Source organism: Musa acuminata, chromosome BXJ3-5 (assembly GCF_036884655.1).
Source record: "Musa acuminata AAA Group cultivar baxijiao chromosome BXJ3-5, Cavendish_Baxijiao_AAA, whole genome shotgun sequence".
NCBI classification, from domain to species: Eukaryota; Viridiplantae; Streptophyta; class Magnoliopsida; order Zingiberales; family Musaceae; genus Musa; species Musa acuminata.
In genome coordinates this window covers 33,336,444-33,355,087 of record NC_088353.1, presented here as the reverse complement: position 1 = coordinate 33,355,087, position 18,644 = coordinate 33,336,444, and positions in this window count along the sequence as shown.

Sequence of the window (18,644 nt, the reverse complement as noted above, 5' to 3'; positions counted from 1 at the left end):
TTTTGAAAATAAATGAGTGTATCATGCATTTGGTCTTAATGATTTATCTTGAACATACTTTTTGAAATCATACTTGATGATGAATATCAAGATATTAAAAGGATGTTATCATGGAATCATGCTTGATGATTTGTTTTTTATCTTTCCGTTTTAAATGTTGACACTTGTTTTATTAAAAGTAAAGGCATGCTTATAAGAAGCAAATCGCATGAATAGAAATTTATAAAAATGAAATGCGATCCTCTATCTTATCGTCTTTTCAATAAATCTATGCTTGTCATATATGAATTTATTGAATGTTACATCTCCCTTAATTCATTTTGTTCTCCTAGATTTATTTACCAAAGAGGAGAATCTTCCGAATGAATGAAATGATACAAATGAATCACTTATCGATATATCTTTTTGAAATATCTTTTTAATGTGATGTTGATAATTTGAGATTCTTGTTGGAATTCATGACATGAGATAATTGAATCCTTGACTTACTCTTTATATGACTTGAAAATAGATGTTTAAAATCTTGCTTGATGAGTTGTTTTATAAGATTTTGCCTTTACGTCTTGAACTTTCATGCTTGTCTTGATTTGGCATATAAAGACTAAGGCATGCTTAGATGAAAAAGAATCACTTAAAAAATACCTTTCCCATCTGATCGAGATTAATGATTTCTTGATATTTTGTGAATCTCGAAATTGATTTTGATGACTTGATTATGAGTTTCAAGTTAACGATTTGATTTGAATTAATTTTATCTAAATCATAATCTTGATCATGCAAAACTGGAATCACAAATAATATCTTTTGGTATTCATGAATTGATACTCACAATATGAAAGTATTGGTATTCATGACTTGAATTTGATTGAAACATTGCATGCTTAAATTAATCATTCTCCTATGTTTCAAAAATTCTTTAAATGCCTTATGTAATGATTGAAAATTAATTTGCTTTAATGAATCACGAATCATGACTTGATCTATGATATTGATATATTTTAATCATGATCCTTGGTTGTATAATTCTTTTGCTCTATTAAAAAGATTTGTCGAATGAATCATGTCCTTCTTGAATTTTCTTGATATCATGACATGATTTTGTAATATGGCTTGTATAATGATTAAAATTTTTAGCCATTGATTTCTCCCTTCTTTTTGATAATGATAAAGGGGGAGTTAGTTTACTAGCCTGCATATTTCAAAGGAAGGAAAATTTGCTAGCTCGATCATTTCATTGAAAGAACTTGCTATCATGAACACTACCAATGAATTGCAAATCCTGCAATCTAAAGAGAAGCAAAGAATTGCTATCTCTAAAGAAGCAAAAAATGCAAAACTTAGAAAACTTGCAATATAATTGCTCTTACCATGCTTTGTATAAAAAATAGGTTGATATCCTTAAAAGCATCACATTAAATTTTTTTTAGTATTGCAATGTATCACATGTTTCACAAATTGAAATTTTTGAGACTATTATCATATCATGTTTAACAATTGATGTCTTTCATGACACGATTTCTTTACATTTTTGTCTTGTATGCATCATGTGATGATTAAAATATTGATTGATGCAAATTTATAATTTATGTAAAAGTCTAAATCATTAGTTCCTCTCCTTCTTTTCGGCAATGACATAGGGGGAGAAAGATTGCTAGCTTAAGGCAAATGCTGGCTAGCTTGTACTCTTCCCTTCTTTTCGACAAAAACAAAGGGGAGAAAGCTTTTGCTAGTTAAAACATGCAAAGAAAAGCAAAGTGCAATCTTGCACAAGAAGCAAGTGTTGAATTGCCAAGATTGAACTTAAGAATCTTGCTATGATTTTGTGCTTATATGTTGTAATGAAAATCTAGCTTTATGTTGCAAAAACTTGCATATCTTTTAAAATAGCTAGAGCTACTTCTCCTTTTTGTTGATGACATAGGGGGAGAAGTACATTGATGAATTCATGCATTGAATTGAATATTTTATATATATTTGCATGATGGTTTAAATGTTTTTCATAACATGTGATGAATGTTACTTAGATTTGGGATAATCTAAGTGTTCTATCAATGGCATATTGATAAGGGGAGTTTGGTTAAACTCCGAGGAGTTAAGGTTAATTCCGTTAGTCATCAATTAGTTGTCATCACCAAAAAGGGGGAGATTGTTGAATCTCGGATTTTGATGATGAAACTAATTGATTGTGTTTATATGTTTAATTGCATTTTGAGTGATGCAGGTCTACTCGATCAGGATTAGACAGTTAACGCAGGAGGAATTGATGTTGCGCCGGAGGAGATCATGTTAGGATATTGGATGGTAGAAGGCTTCGGATGTCGGGCATCAGGCCAAGAGCGGAATTGCGCCAAGGATATCGGGGTTACGGAGGTAAACCGCCAATTGGGCAACAAGCCACAAGAGAGGACGATGCGCTGAAGAATCGGACGAAGCGCCAACCAATGATGTGCCGGGCAACAGAATGTCAATTCGCGTTGTAATAATTGTCTAGATCGGAGTAGAGTTTTAGCTTGTGTGTGCAGGATTAACTACGATAACGATGAAGACATAAAGCGAAACAAAGTGTCAGAGTCAAGCACGAAGGATTTGTTGCGAGTTCAAGAGTTCGACGGAAGTCCGAAGGTTCATCGGGAATGCTGTCGAAACTAGCCGAGAATGAGTAGGGAGCTTGCCGAAGGGTTTTTCGGAAGCTCACCGGAAGGTTCGTTGGAAGTTCGCGGAGCTCGCCAAGAAAGTTCGAAGCTTGCCAAAGAAGCTTATTGGAACTCGCCAAGATCAAATCGTGAAGTCTAGGAGCTTACCGGGAGTCCGCAGAATGGTTTCCGAGAGTTTATCGAAAGACCGTCGGAAGTTCGTTGGAAGCTCGCCGGAAGAAGTCTTGACTTGTGGACTTTGTAATAGCTTAGGAAATGTCTCTAAATTCATATTTAGCATGTTAATTAGGGTTAGGATTAGGTGTTAATCCTATAACCCAAGTAGGGGCCAATTGGGCCCGAGTTCAGACTGGTTTGGGCCAAGTTTGGAGCCCAACCAGTGAGCTGAAATAGTGTAGGCGGTGGCACTGCCAGATTAGGCGGTGGCACCACCTAGAACCCGAGAACTGAGCGGTGGCACTGCCAGCCTCGGGAACCCAAGAGAATTCAAATTTTGGAGCCCAAATTTGAATCCTCTTGGGGCCTATAAATACCCCTCAATTCTCAACAGAGAAAATAACCTTTGAGAAGCAAGAGATTGAGATAAAAGTCTTAGCAAAGTCTTTAGCAAGTTTTTGTTTTCAATAGCTTGAGTGTTCACCTCACTCTTTCTCTTTGAAAATTTGTAAGAGTGTGAATCACTTGTAAAAGGTTGTAAGAGGGGTATTTGTCCTTCCCCTTCAAAGTGATTTGCTAGTGGAAGTTGGGAGCCTCATCAAAGAAGGCTTCGCAAGTGGATGTAGGTCGCATGACTGAACCACTATAAATCGGTTTGCGTTTATCTTATTGTCATTTATATTACTGCAAACCATCTTCACTTTGATGCTCTACTTCTTTGTCTCCTTCTTACGTATCCCTTCAAGTTAAAACGCAATCGAAACGGTTTCAAACGAAACGTTGCTTTTATCGTACGAAGTTTCCGAAAGTGTTTAAATCATCAAAAGTTTATTGTACTTTACCACTGCACTAATTCACTCCCCCCTCTTAGCGCCGCTTCGATCCTAACAAGAAAGAGTTCTTTGAGAGAATCCGATTAGAGCAAGACTCGATTAGAAACCGTATAAGTCTGACAGCATCATGCCCGGTATACGGTCTCTAGGATATTAGATGGATAAGATGTTAAATCTTGGATTTTGATAATGAAACCAATTGATAGTTTTTATGATTTAACCTGTATTTTGAGTGATGCAGGATGCTTCATTTAGGGAGAGATAATTAAAGCAGGTAGAATCATGTTGGGCCGAAGAAAAACATGTCAGAAGATTGGACGTCGAGCCGAAGGATTAGTCGACATATCGACAGAAGGCTTTGAGCTATGAGTTCGGGCATCAGGCCAAGATGAGTGGACATTGCACCAAAGATATCGGCATTGCGGAGGCCAATTGGTCGATTGGGCAATAGGCCGCTAGAGAGGACGATACGCTAAAGAATCAGATAAAGCATCGATGGACTAATGATATATCGGACAATATGATTCATGCTTAGTAATAATTGTCTAGATCGAAGTGTGTTTTATGTGGGTAAGATTAACTATGTTAGCTAGGCATAAAGCAAAATGAAGTCCCCAAGTCGATAATAAGATTTCGTTGGGAGATCGAGAGTTTGTTGGAAGTTCGGATGTTCGTTGGAAGTTCTACCAGAATCAACCGAGAAGTCTAGGAGATTAACAAAGAAGCTCGTTAGAAATCACCAAGAAGATCATCGTGAAGTCCAAGAGCTTGCAAGGAGTCCATTGGAAAATTAGCGAGAGATCGTCGGAAGTTCACCGGAAGATTGCCGGAAGAAACCTTAACTCATCAGACTTATTTAGCTTAGTGTATGCCTTAAAATTCATAGTTAATGTTAGGATCAAGAGCACTAAGAGGGGGGGGGGGGGGGGGGGGGGTGAATTAGTGCAGCGAAAAACTTTTGACGATTAAAACTGCGTTCGTACGATAAAAGCGATTTCGGTAGAAAGCCAATTCGTAAATCACTTTAGCTTGTGATCACGTGAGATGCAGTTAAAGCGAATCTATGAAGGTAGTTTGCAGTTATGATAGAAATCAGAATGTAAGTGCAAATTGAAATATGATGTTCGTACGATAAAATTGATTTACGTCTAAACGCCGATTCGAAAAATACTGAACTTTGAAACACGATCGTAAATGCACAGAAGGCAGTAATCTATTGAGGAGGTTTGCAGTAAAGATAATATGCTCAAACTAAATGCAAACCAAAGAAGATGAGAGTTTATAGTGGTTCGGTCAATCGTGACCTACATCCACTCCTCTGATTCCTCTTCCGTCGAGGCCACCGGCATCCACTAACGATCTTCCTTTACTAGGTGAAGATCAATCTCCTTCTTACACCCCTCTTCTCCTTTTACTGGGTTCAGGAGATAACCCTTACAAGCACTCACTCTCCTCTCTTAAACAGAATTCTAACACTTAAGCCAGATGAGGGAAATTATAGAGATTGCAACAGCGTTTTCTCTCTTTTAATCTCTCTATGCTTGTATCTTTTACCCAGGGATGGGAGGGATATTTATAGGCTCCAAACCAGTTTGAATTTGGAGCTCAAAATTGTCATCTCCTGGAATTCTAGGGTCTGGCGGTTGCACCACCTAGCAGAGCTCGAAGAGTAAGCCTCTGGGCGGTGCCACCTCCTATTAGGGGCGGTTGCACCTCCTGCTAGAGCTTGGAGACCGAGCTCATGCGGTTGCACCTCTATCAGAGGTGGTTGCACCGCCCAGCCAGAGCTCGGAGACTGAGCCCTGGGCGGTGACACCTCTGGCCAAGTAATCTGGGTCCGAACGGGCTGATCCATTCGGCCCAATTTGGGTCTGTCAAGGGCCCAATTGTCCCAAGATTAAGTTAATGGGATCATCTCCCATTTCTAACTTAATCATCATGCTAACTACAAATTTCTTAAGACATTTACTACAACTTGCTCCGGTGCGTTAATCGCTTCTTCCTACGAGCTTCCGATGAACTTCCGACGAACATCCGATGAACCTTCGGCGTTGCTCCGGCGGACTTCCAACAAACTCCTGGACTTGCGACAATCCACTTGGCGAGTTCCGACGAGCTTCTTTGGAAAGCTCCTGGACTTCTCGGATTTGTTCCCATAGAACCTCCGACGACCGTCCAAACTTCTGTCGAACTCTCGAACTCCCAACGTGATTATAGTCTTGACTCCGGTGCAACTCCTGCTGCATGTCTTTCTTCCATCGTAGTTAATCCTGCACATGTAAAACAAAACTTTGATCAAGACAATTAATCCTAAGTAATTAACCAAGTTGTCCGGCATGTCATTGGTCCCTCGATGCTTCGTCTGATTCTTCGGTGCATCGTCCTCTCTTGCAACCTATTGTCCAATCGGCTAGTTGACTCCGCAACTCTGATATCCTTGGCACAATACCCGCTCTTCTTGGCCCGATGCCCGAGTCCATGGCCCGAAGCCTTCTGTCGATACGTCGACCGCTCCACCGGCCTGACGTCTAATCTCCTGACATATTCCTCCGGTACAACATGATTTTCCTGCTTTAATTGTCTCATCCTGATCGAAGCATCCTGCGTCACTCAAAACGCAGATTAAGTCATAAACATATATCAAGTGGTTTCATCATCAAAATACGAGATTCAACAATCTCCCCCGTTTTGATGATGACAACAACTTGATGACGAAGTTAAACTTAACTCCCGGAGTTTAAACAAACTCCCCCTATCAATATACCATATTGATAGAACTTTGAATTCAAACTAAATTCAAGTCATTGCAATATTCATCATGAATACTTGCAACAAGTCATCATGAACTTATCCATAAACTTATGCATAACATCATACTTCTCCCCCTTTGTCATCAACAAAAAGGAGAAGTCCAACTATTCTTGTGTTTGGAATATTAGTTTAACTCATTGCATGAAAAACATAATATTAAGTTTTATCATCATGCAGTTTATCAATTTTATAACATTTTAAGCTAGCAATTTAGAGATGTTCAAGAAAGCAACTCTTGCTTCTTGAAATATGCAAGTTTTACAAGCTCGCAAATTCAAAGATATGCAAGTTGGCATATTTACTTTTCTTGAGATAGGCACGATAGTACATTTTTGCATTTTCTTGATGTTTCAAGCTAGCAATTCTCGATGATGTTCAAGATAGCAATTTCTTCTCTTTTGAGAAGTGCAATTTTTGCTTTCTTCTTGAATTGTGCACACTAGTTATCTCCCCCTTAGTCATTGTCAAAAAGAAGGGAAGACCCTTTCTAAAGAAGGGAAGACCCTTTATGTCAATTTCTAAATCATGACAAAGGTGAGTAATCATTCTTATTTCAAAATTCCATAATTGAGATAAACCTTGAATTCAAATTAAAGCAATTTTAATCATGATTCATATCATCACATAAAAAGCATAAGTATTGCATGAATCATTTTAGCAACAAATCATAGCATTTCATCACATGGCAAGATATCATCAAGTAAAATTACGATTCAAGTTCTTGGTATCTTAACATGATGCAAACATGGCATATGGCAATCATAGCATTAATTCATATATTTCTCATTCCAATATGGCACTCATAGTATCAATTCATATATTGCTCCCCCTTTGTTATCAACAAAAGGAGAAGTAGCTCTAGCTATTTTAAAAGATATGCAAGTTTTTGTAACATGAAGCTAGATTTTCATCACAACATATAAGCACAAAAGCATAGCAAGATTCTTAAGTTCAATCATGACAATTTAACACTTGCTTCTTGTGCAAGATTGCACTTTGCTTTTCTTTGCATGTTCTAACTAGCAAAAGCTTTCTCCCCTTTGTTTTTGTCGAAAAGAAGGGAAGAGTACAAGCTAGCTAGCATTTGCCTTGAGCTAGCAATCTTTCTCCCCCTATGTCATTACCGAAAAGAAGGGAGAAATCAATGGCCAAAAATATTTTAATCATTATACAGGCCATATTACAAAATCCTATCATGATATCAAGAAAATTCAAGAAGGACATGATTCATTCGACAAATCCTTTTAATAGAGCAAAAGAATTATACAACCAAGGATCATGATTAAAATATATCAATATCATAGATCAAGTCATGATTCGTGATTCATCATAAAGCAAATTAATTTTCAGTCATCACATAAGGCATTTAAAGAATTTTTGAAACATAGGAGAATGATTAATTTAAGCATGCAATGTTTCAATCAAATTCAAGTCATGAATACCAATACTTTCATATTGTGAGTATCAATTCATGAATATCAAAATATATTATTTGTGATTCCAATTTTGCAAGATCAAGATTATGATTTAGATAAAACTCATTCAAATCAAATCGTTAACTTGAAACTCATAATCAAGTCATCAAAATCAATTTTGAGATTTACAAAATATCATAAAATTATTAATCTTGATCAGATGGGAAAAGCATTTTTTAAGTGATTCTTTTTCATCTAAGCATGCCTTAGTCTTTATATGCCAAATCAAGATAAGCATGAAAGTTCAAGACGTAAAGGCAAAATATTATAAAACAACTCATCAAGCAAGATTTTAAACATCCATTTTCAAGTCATATAAAGAGTAAGTCAATGATTCAATTATCTCATGTCATGAATTCCAATAGGCATCTCAAAATATCAACATCACATTAAAAAGATATTTCAAAAAGATATATCGATAAGTGATTCATTTGTATCATTTCATTCATTCGGAAGATTCTCCTCTTTGGTAAATAAATGTAGGAGAACAAAATGAATTAAGGAGATGAACATGATTGAAGCATTGAACATGATTCATATTTAAAATGTGTCTCATGTCATAAGTATGAATCAAGCTTTTGTAAAATCCGAAATCATCCTCAAAGTCACATTCAATAAATTCATTCATGACAAGCATAGATTTATTGAAAAGACAATAAGATAGAGGATCACATTTCATTTTTATAAATTTCTATTCATGTGATTTGCTTCTTATAAGCATGCCTTTATCTTTAATAAAACAAGTGTCAACATTTAAGACGGAAAGGTAAAAAAAAACAAATCATCAAGCATGACTCCATGATAACATTCTTTTAATATCTTGATATTCATCATCAAGTATGACTTCAAAAAGTATGTTAAAGAGAAATTATTAAGACCAAATGCATGATACACTCATTTATTTTCAAAATATTCATCATGTTTATTTTTATGAGATTCACAAGATTGGTAAAATAAAATCACTAATCTCAATAGGATAGAAAATTATTTCCATTTCAGACAATTGATTTCATGTGAGGGTATTCAAGTCTTTTGTGAAAACATGTATCATCATTTAAAATCGAAACATGAGTTTCGTCATGAAGCCATCAAGACCAAACACATCATGATATCACATCTATCATCAAAAGACTATCAAGAGATTCTTACATAGATGTACATGCACTATGTCATCTTAATTCGTCATAGAAACGATTAGACCAAAAACATATTAATCTAAAACGAGAGTTTCAAATCAACATTTACTTCAAAAACTCATGCATGACATAAAATCATCAAGATAAACATGCATGGATTAGTCCTAAGCATTATCACATATCATATTATCATCCCTAATGTTAAATACATCATTCAACATTTCCAAACATAACATGCATGAAACCTTAGCAATATTCTTTTCATGATCAAATTTTTAATTTTTCAAAGATGCTAAAAAGAAAAACATGATATAATTTTTGAAAAACAATTTATTTATTTCCTATTCCTACTATCTAAATTAAGCACTCATGAAGGACTTCAAGTAATTTCAAAATAATTCAAGAGAGTTGAGTTACTTACCTTGTAGTCGAAACTCGTCAAAGCCCAATTCGTCGTTTCACCTTTGGAAGTTCTTGATTCATCCTTGGTTGCCTTCCTCTTCTTTGGCCTCTTCCTCCGTTCAAGTTCATTGTTTATTTTAGATTTTTGTTTAATGAACTTATTAAGATTTAGTGTACGAAGTTCAAGGTCATCATTGCCCTCATCACTTGAGTCATTGCTCAAGTGGTATTCATTTGTCCGGAGTTTCAAATCCTTCCTATTCTTTGGAAGGTGATTTTGTTCATCATCTTCATCATGTGCATTGTGCACCATTTCATATGTCATCAACGAACCAATTAGTTCTTCAAGTGGTAAGTTGTTTAGGTTTTTAGCTTTTTGTATTGCAGTTACTTTTGAATCCCACTTCTTAGAAAGAGAACGTAAAATCTTGTTTACGAGTTCAAAATCCGAAAAACATTTTCCAAGAGCTCTTAAACCATTGATGACATCGGTAAAACGGGTGTATATGTCACTAATGGTTTCGCTTGACTTCATTTGAAAAAGCTCGAAATCATGCATCAAAAAGTTAATTTTGGACTCTTTCACTCAGTTAGTGCCTTCATGAGTGACCTCAAGAGTTCTTCAAATATTAAAAGCCGAATCACACATCGAAGTGCGATTAAATTCATTTTTGTCAAGTGCACAAAACAAGGCATTCATAGCCTTTGCGTTTAAAGAACAATACTTCTTCTCCAAATCCGACCATTCATTCATCGGTTTAGAGGGAAGTTGAAAACTATTTTCAACAATATTTCATAAATCCAAATTCATAGAAATCAAGAAAACTCTAATTCGAGTTTTCCAATAAGTGTAGTCCAATCCGTTAAACAACGGTGGATGAACAACCGAAAAACCCTCTTTAAAGCCACGAAGAGTCATTTCTCTCGGGTGTAAATCCAAAATAAGAAATACCGGGCTCTTATACCAATTGTTAGGATTAAGTGCACTAAGAGGAGGGGGGGTGAATTAGTGCAACGAAAAACTTTCGACAATTAAAACTGCGTTCGTACGATAAAAGCGATTTCGGTAGAAAAGCCGATTCGTAAATCACTTTAGCTTGTGATCAAGCGAGATACAGTTAAAGTGAATCTGTGAAGGTAGTTTGTAGTTATGATGGAAATCAAAATGTAAGTGCAAACTGAAATATGATGTTCGTACGATAAAACTGATTTACGTCTAAACACCGATTCGGAAAATACTGAACTTTGAAATACGATCGTAAATGCGCAGAAGGCAGTAAGCTATTGAGGAGGTTTGTAGTAAAGATAATATGCTCAAAGTAAATGCAAACCAGAGAAGATGAGAGTCTCTAGTGGTTCGGTCAATCGTGACCTACATCCACTCCTCCGATTCCTCTTCCGTTGAGGCCACCGGCATCCACTAACGATCTTCCTTTATTAGACGAAGATCAATCTCCTTCTTACACCCATCTTCTCCTTTTACTAGATTTAGGAGACAACCCTTGCAAGCACTCACTCTCCTCTCTTAAATAGAATTCTAACACTTAAGCTAGAGGAGGAAAATTCTAGAGATTGCAGCAGCGTTTTCTCTCTTTTAATATCTCTGTGCTTGTATCTTTTACCCAGGGATGGGAGGGATATTTATAGGCTCCAAACCAGTTTGAATTTGGAGCTCAAAACTGTCATCTCCCGGAATTGCGGGGTCTGGTGGTTGCACCGCCTGACTGGGGCGGTTGCACCGCCTGGCAGAGCTCGAAGACTGAGCCTCTGGGCGGTGCCACCTCCTGTCAGGGGCGTTTGCACCTCCTGCCAGAGCTCAGAGACCGAGCTCAGGCGGTGCCACTACTTGATTGGGGCAGTTGCACCTCTGTTAGAGGCGGTTGCACCGCCCAGCCAGAGCTCGGAGATTGAGCCCTGGGCGGTGCCACCACCGACCCAGGCGGTGCCACCTCTGACCAAGTAATCTGGGTCCGAATGGGTTGATCCATTCGGCCCAATTTGGGTCTATCAAGGTCCCAATTGCCCCAAGATTAAGTTAATGGGATCACCTCTAATTTCTTACTTAATCATCGTGCTAACTACGAATTTCTTAAGACATTTACTACAACTTGCTCCGGTGTGTCAATCGCTTCTTTCGGCAAACTTTCGGCGAACATCCGACGAACCTTCGGCGATGCTCCGGCTGACTCCCAACAAACTCCTGGACTTGCGACGATCCACTTGGCGAATTCCGACGAGCTTCTTTGGCAAGCTCTTGGACTTCTCAGATTTATTCCCATAGAACCTCCGATGACCGTCCGGACTTCTGTCGAACTCTCGAACTCCCAACATGATCATAGTCTTGACTCTGGCGCAACTCCTGCTGCATGTCTTTCTTCCATCGTAGTTAATCCTGCACATGTAAAACAAAACTTCGATCGAGACAATTAATCCTAAGCAATTAACCAAGTTGTCCGGCATGTCATTGGTCCCTCGACGCTTCGTCTGATTCTTCGGCGCATCGTCCTCTCTTGCAGCCTATTGCCCAATCAGCCAATTGACTCTGCAACTCCGATATCCTTGGCACAATACCCGCTCTTCTTGGCCCGATGCCCGAGTCCACGGCCCGAAGCCTTCTGTCGATACATCGACCGCTCCACCGGCCCGATGTCCAATCTTCTGACATGCTCCTCCGGCACAACATGATTTTCCTGCTTTAATTGTCTCATCTTGATTAAAGCATCCTATGTCACTCAAAACGCATATTAAGTCATAAACATATATCAAGTGGTTTCATCATCAAAATACGAGATTCAACAGCACATAATTAGGATTAGAATTGGGACAACCCAATTAGAGACTAGTTGGGCCCATATAAGGACTGTGTTAGGGCAAGTAAAAAGGCCCAAACAGTGACCCAAGAGGTGGCACCGTCGTGGCACAGTCTCCGAGACTATGTTAGGCGGTAGTGCCATCACAGTCTCCGAGAGGCTATCTGGCAGTGGTACCGCCAGTCTAGGTGATGGTACTACCTAGTGTCAGGTGTCAGGTAATGGTACCACCTAGTGTAGTGTCAGTGTCAGACTAACACTAATGGTGGTACCGCCCAGCACAGGCTGTGGTGCCACCCATACCTAGGAAACCCGGGATGAGATATTTTTAAGCTCCAAGTTTGAATCAACTTGAGGCCTATAAATACCCCTCTCATCCCTGGTTAAAAAACACAAGTATTGAGAGTGAAAAGAAGAAAGAAACACTGCTACAATCTTGTGTGAACTCCTCTCATTCTTCTAAGTGTTTGAATAGTTTGAGAGAGGAGTAAGTGGGGGTGTAAGGGTTATCTCCTAAACTCTATTAAAGGAGAAAGAGCTGTAAAAGGTGGTTAGTCTTAGCCTATTGAAGGAAGACCGTTAGTGGATACCGATGGCCTCGACAGAAGAGGAATCGGGAGTGGATATAGGTCACGACGACCGAACCACTATAAAAATCTGGTTTGCTTTTCTTTTGAGTAATTTACTTTAACTGCAAACTACTTTACTTATTTACTGCTTTTAATACGTTTACAAACATACTTTCAAGTTAAGCATATTTCCTAGATCAGTTTTCAATGTACGAAAGAATTTTTAAAACCAACGTGATTTTATCGCTGCACTAATTCAACCCCCCCTCTTAGTGCTGACTCGTTCTTAACAGTTGGTATCAGAGCCACGTTTTTCTCATTTGGTTTAACACCCAAAGAGAAATGACTCTTTTTGGCTTTCAAGAGGGTTACTCTCTCATTCGCCCTCCCATGTTCAATGGGATAGACTACACATATTGAAAAACTCGAATGAGAGTTTTCTTACTTACTTTGGATTTGAATTTATAGAATATTGTCAAAAGTAGTTTTCAAAGGTTTTCTCTTCCGGTAAACCATTGGAATGATTTGGAGAAGAAGTCTTTTTCTTTAAATATGAAAGCTATGAATGCTTTGTTTTATGCTTTAGACAAAAATGAATTCAATCGGGTTTCTACTTGCGAAATGACTTTTGATATTTGACACATTCTTGAAACCATACATGAAGGTACTAGTAGAGTAAAAGTTTCAAAGATTAATCTTTTACTGCATGACTTCGAATTGTTTCATATGAAACCAAGTGAAACCATTGGAGACATGTACACCCGTTTTACGGATGTCATCAATAGTTTAAAAGCACTTGGTAAAAGTTTTTTGGATTTTGAACTTATAAATAAAATTTTACATTCTCTTAATAAGAACTAGGATTCAAAAGTAACTACTATACAAGAGGTACAAAACTTAAACAAGTTTTCGCTCGAAGAACTTATCGGGTCTTTAATGACCTACGAAATGACCAATGTGGTACAAAACGAACTTGAGGACAACCTTCCAAAGAACAAGAAGGATTTCGGACTTAGAACAATTGAAGACCACTCAAGCATAAGCTCATGTGATGGTGAACTTGAACTCCTCACTATGAAATTTAAAATTTTCATAAAACAAAAATTAAAGAATAAAAAGAACGTAAATACTTGCTATGAACACAAGAAGAAGGAAGCACTTTGGGACGAATTGAGCTCATCCGAAGATAAGGAGAAAATCAACAAAGGCAAGGTGGCAAACTACGCCTTAACGGCTTTCGACGATGAGGTAATCAAAATTCCCTTAGTTTATTTCAAAATTACATGATGCTTTTCATGAGTTATTTTTAATTTAGTTTGATTATTTTTCTTGAAAATTACATGTTTAATAATGTAATGTAATGAAAATGATAAAAAATTATGATCATAGATTTAAATCTAATGATAATCCTATGTATGTTTTTAAGAAGCATTAATGTGTATCATATTGATTTCCATATTGTTTCTCGATTTTGATTGAAGGTGCTCTATGATTAATGAAATCATATTTAATTTGAAGTAATGCATAATGATCATGCTTAATAAGTTTATATTTCAAAATTATGAATGATAATTTTTGTGATTTATGGATTATCGATCTTTACCGTAATGAAAGTTCTTTTTCTGTTTTAAATGTTGATGCATGTTTTTATTTGGCATAAATGAAAAAGGGGCATACTTATATGAAATCAATCATATGAATTGAAACACTAAAAAGAGGAAAGTTTTCTCCTTGAAAGATTTTTTTTTCTCTATTTTATCGATTTTAAAAAAAGAGAGATTAACGAATCTATCTATATTTTTTATGAATCTCTTGAAAATGATTTTGATGTAAAGATTTGAATTTGAATGAGCTTTATCTTGATCTTTCAAGATTTATAACATGAAATATTTTATGAATCAAGATCTCTTATTTGATCTCTTATGTTTCTCTTTGACATTTACTAAAGAAAAAAATAGTTCAATTCATGATCTTGATTTTTTGATATTTGATACTTCAAATCTTTCTATGAATGAAGATCATTTTCTCCTTGTTTTTTTTTGCTATCTACTATCTAAATGAATCATGATTTTTTAAAATTATAACTTTTATGATTCATAATAAATTGAGAGATTTTATATGCGTGAATTGAGATCATGTTCTCTTAGAATATTAAATGAATTTTAACTATATCATGATCTCCTAAGAATTCTTTTCGTTAATTATTTAAGAGGAGATTTGTTAAAATAAATCATGGTTTCTCATGATTTCTCGAATTTTAGATTGGATCTTTCATTTTTCATGATTGAAATAATGATATAATTATGAATGATGATTTGATATTACGTATGAAATACTTCAACTTATGATAATGATGCATGCAATGATGAAATATTCATGATGAAAAATTATTTTGTCATTCATGACTTGATATTTCATCTTTATTATTTATCCTTTGTCATGATTTGGAAATTGATGTAAAGGGAAAAGAGTTACAACATTGTATTCTTCCCTTCTATTTGACAATTACAAAGGGGGAGCAAAACTTGCTAGAAAGCAAAATTGATAGCTTGCACTTCTCAAAAGAGAAGAAAGAACTTGTAATCTTGAATACAAACAAGAATTACTAGCTTGCAATCTCAAGAGAAGTAGAAGTGCTATCTTGCCTATCTCAAGAAGTAAAACTTGCAACTTGCACATTGCAAAAGGAAACAAGAATCGCTAGCTCGCACACTTTAACAAGATTGATATCTTGCATTTGTTTTCGAAAACTTGCTAGCTTGCATGCTCTAAAATGATATAAAATCTGCTAGCTTGCATGTTCTAATATAATGTAACATTTGCTAAATTTACTAGCTTATAAATTGCATTGTTGATAAAACTTGAGATTATATTTATGAATGCAATAATTTGAACTTGCATATCTTAAACACTTGAGAGTTGAACTTCTCCTTTTTGTTGATGACAAAGGGGGAGAAGTATGATGATATTATGCATAAGTTTATGATAACATGTTGTTTGGATTTTTGAATCCAAGAGTTCTATCAATATGGCATATTGATAGGGGGAGTTAAGGTTAACTCCATCATCAATTGGTTATCGCCATCAAAAAGGGGGAGATTGTTGAATTTTGATGATGAAACCAATTGATAATGTTTATGATTTAATATGTGGTTTGAGTGACGCAGGATGTTTCAAACGGGAAGAGACAATTAAAGCAGGTAGAATCATGTTGGGTCGGACGAAAACATGTCAAAAGATTGGACATCGAGCCGAAGGATCAGTTGATGTATCGACAAAAGGCTTCGGGCTATGAGTTCGGGCATCAGGCCAAGAAGAACAGATATTGCGCCAAGGATATCGAAGTTGTGGAGGTCAACTAGCTGATTGGCTAATAGGCCGCAAGAGAGGACAATGCACCGAAGTATCGGACAAAGCGTCGATGGACCAATAACATGCCGGATAACATGATTCATACTTAGTAATAATTGTCTAAACCGAAGTGTGTTTTATATGTGCAGGATTAACTACGATAGCAAGGGATAAAGGAAAATGAAGTCCTTGAGTCGAGAATGAAATTTCGTTGGGAGTTTGAGAGTTCGTTAGAAGTCCGAATGTTTGTCGAAAGTTCGGACGTTCATTGGAAGTTCTGCCGGAACCAACCAAGAAGTCCAGGAGCTTACCAAAGAAGCTCATCGAACCTTGCTAAGAAGATCATCATGAAATCCACGAGCTTCTCGGGAGTCCATTGGAACATTACCGAGAGATCGTCGGAAGTTCGCCGGAAGATCGCCAGAAGCTCACCAGAAGAAACCTTGACTCATCAAACTTATTTAGCATAGTGTAGGTCTTAGAATTTGTAGTTAGCACGTAATTGAGATTGAAATTGGGCTAACCCAATTAGAGGCCAGTTGAGCCCATGTAAGGACTATGTTGGGCTAAGTGAAAAGGCCTAAATAGTGACCCAAGAGGTGGCACTGTTATGGCACAGTCTCCGAGACTGTGTCAGGCAATGGTATAACCAGTCTAGGCGATGGTAGCACCCAGACACAGTCTCCGAGAAACTGTTAGGTGATGGTACCGCTAGTCTGAGCAGTGGTAACACCCGGTGTCACGTGTCAAGCGGTGGTACCGCCAGACTAGGCGATGGAACCGCCCAATGCAGTGTCAGTGTCAGACTGACACTACCGGTGGTATAGCCCAGCATAAGTGATGGTACCACCCATACTTAGGAAACCCGGGATGAGACATTTTTAGGCTCCAAGGTTAAATCAACTTGAGGCCTATAAATATCCCTATCATCCCTAGTTAAAAAACACAAGTATTGAGAGTGAAAAAAAAAAGAAATGCTGCTGCAATCTTGTGTGAACTCCTCTCCTTCTTCTAAGTGTTAGAATAGTTGGAGAGAGGAGTAAATGGGGGTGGAAGGGTTATCTCCTAAACCCGATAAAAGAAGAAAGAGCCGTAAAGGGTGGTTGGTCTTCGCCTATTGAAGGAATACCGTTAGTGGATACCGGTGGCCTCGACGGAAGAGGAATCGGGAGTGGATGTAGGTCACGATAATCGAACTACTATAGAAATCTGGTTTACTTTTCTTTTGAGTAATTTACTTTAACTACAAACCACTTTACTTGTTTATTGCTTTCAATATATTTACGAACACGCTTTATATTTCCGAGATCGGTTTTTAACTTACGAAAGAATTTTCAATATCGATGTGATTTTACCGCTACACTAATTCACCCCCTCTCTTAGTGTCAACTCATTTCTAACATGAGGGACTATAGGTATACGGTAATTGAGAACAAATAAGTCTAATGGATTGGATTCCCCTATATCGCTTGGGGACTGTGGCGTAATGGCCTAGTATGTCCGTAGTCGATGAATCGAGTAGTCCCTATCATATTAGATATACAATAAGCCCCTAAATTATTTGATCCTATGGATGAGATCCAATAAGAGCCAATGAGAGATTATTGGATAGATATTCATTAATCTAAGAGGCTTAGGTAGTTGGATGAAGATCCAATACCCAATAGGGCAGGATCCATTAGGGTTAAGTTGATAGGGGACCTCTATAAATAGGAGAGAACCAATGGTTCATAGACTAGAGCCTTTTTGGATTGCCTCTCCTATTCTTCTCCCCGTCTCCTCCTCAGATAGCAAGCTTGGAGACTTGAGAAGCATTATCACAACTCTATTGTGTGGATCACCGCTAGAGAGGAGGACGCTTGATCTCCTTCACCCTCTCCTCGATATTTACAATGATTCAGGGATATACGATCTCCCTAGGTAACACAATCTTTAATATACATAGTTTTAAGTTTCACGAATTTTATGCATCATTCTTTGTACGACGTCAAAAACATCTTTGGAAAATTGGGGATTTTGTTTTATGTTCTTCCGCTGCTCATGTGATATCACCCCTAGATTTTCCTAAAGTGGTTTCATAGCTAAGTTGTTCATGCAAAAGATTGATTTTGAACTACTTGTATTGTGTTTTAGAAAAGGTTTTGGACGTTAAAATCATTGATGCAAAAGCACGAAAGGGCAATAACTGTTGTTGCCTATGCTATTGTCGCAGAGGTGGCCAAACGCTGCTTGCAGCATTGGCCGTCTACATGCTAGTGGTTGGATGTCGGTGGCCTACTATAGGTAGGTCGCCTACAATGGTGTCCACGAGAGCAGGCGACGCTTGCGGGCGACCTGCCCGTAAGGGGCAGGTGATGCCTACGGGTGACCTGCCCGTAGGGGCAGCGATGCTTGCGAGTGTTGCACCCATGGAGCAAAGGTGTCGTGGGGCAATGGTGCTTGTGGGC